General features: G+C 44.9%; 2 non-coding genes across 2 annotated transcripts; both read left to right on the top strand.

The window, feature by feature from the left end:
- The first annotated feature begins 1095 nt into the window (after positions 1 to 1095).
- Positions 1096 to 1277, top strand: LOC140548478 (U2 spliceosomal RNA). Its single transcript, XR_011978689.1, has one exon. It is a non-coding gene; the product is annotated as a U2 spliceosomal RNA (small nuclear RNA).
- Positions 1278 to 1470: 193 nt separating this feature from the next.
- On the top strand, positions 1471 to 1587 carry LOC140548719 (U5 spliceosomal RNA). Its single transcript, XR_011978915.1, has one exon. It is a non-coding gene; the product is annotated as a U5 spliceosomal RNA (small nuclear RNA).
- Positions 1588 to 4025: the final 2438 nt, after the last annotated feature.

The following is a 4025-nucleotide window of genomic DNA, read 5'->3' as shown; positions in this document are numbered from 1 at the left end:
GGTCAAAAGCCGATCCGCACCAAGAGCCCTTCGAGCTTCAAGTACGGCTCGGCTCGACCCGCCATCCCTCAAAATCCGCGGAAGACAAGCGTCCAGGCTGTTTTCTGTCCTGGCACCAAAGTGGTGGAACGAGCTGCCCCTGGGTGTCCGAACGGCCGAGTCGCTCGCTGTCTTCAAATGCAGACTGAAGACCCACCTCTTCAGAGAGTACTTGGACAAATAGAGTACTATGGTCGCCTTATTGTTTTGTGTTTAGTAATGTCTAAGCTTAGAGGTATCTTTTGAATTATTAGCCTATTCTAACTAGCTAAGGTTTTCTCGGGTAAATAGCAAAGCACTTTGTAAGTCGCTCTGGATAAGAGCGTCTGCTAAATGCCGTAAATGTAAATGTGCTCTTGGAGTGTGGCGTGGCGAGGGACCTGTGGGCCATGACCGGTTCCCTGCAATGCCCGAGCCTGCCAGCAGATGAGGTCCAGCCATCAGTTTACCGGCTAGCGGTAAAAGGGGTGGGCCAGGGCATAGACAGACTACCACCTGCAGAGTTCACAGCGCTCTGGCTCACCCTTAACGGCGTGAAGGCCGCCCTGTGGACCTCTCGCAACCCGCTGGCTCCCGTAAATGCACCCGGCAAGACCGTAACCACGAAAGGAGCAGCGGGCACAGGGGAGGATCTCTGCTGAGCCCCGACACTGAAGCATCGCGACTTCTGGGGAGCGAGGTGGTGCCAGCTTGATAGTGGTTCACCCCGATCCTGCACAAAGAGACTGTTTTAGCAAAGACTTTTAAACTGAACTGATTTTACTTGATGAATATTTATTTGTTTATTTATTTATTGATTATTTATTGTGTTATTTATTCCATTTATTGAACCTTGTACAAGCATTTTAATAGTAGTTCATCTTTTAAAGAAAACCATACTGGACTTTTACACACATGAAAGCTCTTATTGAATGTTTTTACTGTTCTCTTTTAACTGACTTTTATGTGTAAAAATGATTGTGTGTATTGGTTCTATGACTTATTTATTAGGATGAAATATGATTGTAAAAGAAAAGCTTTTAAAAATGTGAAATGAAATTGAATGAAATGAAACTGAAATTGTGACAATAAAACAAACAAAAAAAATCTGTTCTTATCAGTTTAATATCTGATACGTCCTCTATGAGGACTATATATTAAATTGATTTTTGGAACAGGGAGCTGGAAGAGGAGCTTGCTCCTTCCGCTCCACGCATCGACCTGGTATTGCAGTTCCTCCTTCAAACAGTAAAAAAGAAAGCTGAAGAAATCTCTCCCTCTCTCATTTTTTTTAGTTCAGGTTAAAGTAAGCACGTGGCCAGCTTAATTTGAGGAGGAGTTGACAGGACAGGAGAATCAAGGAGGAGTTTGCTTCGCCTCTCAATCTTCCCTGTCCTCCTCTAGCAACCTTGGCCCTCTGTGGGCGTCGAGAGGTCAGGGTGCTGGCAGGTATAGCTCGGGTTTCTCTTCATTCACGTATAAATCTTTTGCCTTTCACTAAAGATTTCCGTGGAGGGGAACGTTGGCGAGTTTTGCCAATTTATTTGAAGGCTCCGCCTTGGCGGAGCTGCTTTTTCTCTCCAAGTTTGAAAGACAGATTCGTGCTTTTGGTCATTCGCTGGATCTTGTGCAGGTGGTTAATGGGGGGTGGGGTTTAATTGAATTGTATTTATTTTTATTTCTTTGCCTTTTTCATGTTTCTTGCAAAGTAGTTAGTTACTAACCAAGGGGCGGTTACGCACGGGGTGGCCTGTTCGGGTTATCACTTCTCGGCCTTTTGGCCAAGACAGCGGTCGACTCTCTCGTGTCCCGAGATCTTTGCCCTTGTGACCTTGGTCCTTAACGTTAGAGAGAAGATTGTACAGATCCCTAAGTTTTGGTGTATGGGTCTTGGACGGTATACTCTCTCTGTCTGGCTCTAGGGCTCATTTATCAACACGTTTAAGGTAAGTACAATCTTTTCTTCTTTGCTGGATTTTAGTGTTTATCTATTCATTTGTATTTATTGTTTTAAGTATTTTATCGGCCACCAGGTGCCTCCAAGCATGTCGGCTGTTTGTGCCGGTATGCGGAGGCACCATAGCGTGCACATTTTATTTAGAGAGGAGAATGGAAAGCTCCTGGGGATGTCTCAGTTGGACTTCTCCAGGAAGCTCATCCAAAAAACCCTTAATTTTAAACCTATGGAACTGAATTGCCTAATGACTCTGCCTGGAAACAAAGGGTTTGATGTTAGCTTTTGCTCGGCTTCCCTGCTAAACGATTTTTGGACTTGGCTCGAAACTGTTAAAGACCAGTTCTCCATGTTCAAGGTGGAGAAACTTTCTGATAATTCCCACAAGGTGGTAATTGTCAGAACGTTCAATGAAACGGTGACTGGAGAGGACATTGTGACATGGCTGGCGAGATTTTGCATGGTGAAAAGCCCACCTGTTAAGGTTTTGGATGAGGACGGCATTTGGAACTGCTCGTGGAAACAATGGAAAGACAATGAGACAAATACCGTCTATGATAGCGTTGGGTGAAAACCGAGGCTACATTTACTATCAAGGAATGCCCAAACTGTGTCGCGAGTGCGGCAAGTTTGGGCACCTAGCTGAAGCGTGCCAGGAAATCGTGTGTGGGAAGTGTCAAGAAATTGGGCACACTTTTGAGGAGTGTCCCAATGGCAGACGGTGCAATCTTTGTGGAGAATCATCCCATCTCTACAGAGATTGCCCCAAATCATTTGCCAACAAACTTAAGGCATGCAAAATGGCCACCAGGCAGCATGGCCAGGAGGAGAAAGAGAAGGAGAAAGAAGGGGAGGAGATTTGAATCCCCAGCCAGCCCCAGGGATTGGCCATGAAAAAGAGGGCGGAGCTATTTTTACAAGACACTGCCCGCCGACTGAAGCAACACTGACCCCCCTCTGTTTTTGTGATCACCTCATTCTATTGTGCACGATGGCATGAGGTGGGGGCGGGGTGTAAGCAGGAACGGAAATAAGAAAGGGGGCAGGGGATAGCCCTGCATACCATTTAAGACGTTTGCAAAAAAATATTTCCATGAAAAGGGACAGATCGTCCCTGGAACTGCCAGAGGGGTTTGGCCAGGGTGTTTTAAGCACCTGACGTGGAGTGGATAGCCTTGCAGCCTGGCTGGGACAAACAAGGACTTATATTGGCTTGGCGTTCTCTTCTCTCGAGGTCTGCGAGGCAGCTGTTTATAGCAGGACAAATTACTCTGGATTGTCATGTCCATGGCCAGAAGTATCATCTGGCAAGATAGAGATCTCCCCTTCAGCATATAAAGAGATTGTTCAATTTAATGTTCTCAACTGAAGGAACTATTCCTTCCTGTTCCAACATGACTGCACACTGGTGCACAAAGCAAGATCCATAAATACATGGATGAGTCCTAACCTCAACCTGATAAAACACCTTTGGGATGAATTACACACACACACACACACACACACACACACACACACACACACACACACACACACACACCTGCTTTCCCAGCAGAGTTGAAGCTGTTTTAGCTGCAAAGGGTAGCCCAATATTATATTAAGCCTATAGATTAAGAATGGGAGGTCACTCAAGTTTATATGCATGCAAAGGAATGGTTTTGGAAGGAGAGAGGTCACTTGGCAAAATGGAGAGGGCCATGCTTTCTTTGAAGTGTGGCGTGGCTCCTGGTCCCTTAATGGTCCAGAATTAGAATAAATGGATAGTATGACAATTGCTTATAAATAGTTGGTGTATTTTGTCTGCTGTGCATGCTGCATGCAGAGGCACCATAGTGTGTGCAGATTTAATTCAAGAAAACTGAGGGTCGGCTTCTAGGGATGTCTAGTTTAGTCATCTCCAGAAAGCTTATTTATAAATAAATTAATTAAAATAAAAATTCAAAACCCCTCGGTGTCACACCAAAAGACTAACTGATTTCTGACTCTGCCTTGTAACAAAGGTTTTGAAGTTAGCTTTTGCTCTGCTTACTTCTAAAAAGATCAGTTCTCAATG

Source organism: Salminus brasiliensis, chromosome 25 (assembly GCF_030463535.1).
Source record: "Salminus brasiliensis chromosome 25, fSalBra1.hap2, whole genome shotgun sequence".
In the NCBI taxonomy this organism is placed as follows: domain Eukaryota; kingdom Metazoa; phylum Chordata; class Actinopteri; order Characiformes; family Bryconidae; genus Salminus; species Salminus brasiliensis.
The sequence above is the reverse complement of the archived record's forward strand: the minus strand, read 5'-3'. Positions and strand labels throughout refer to the sequence as shown.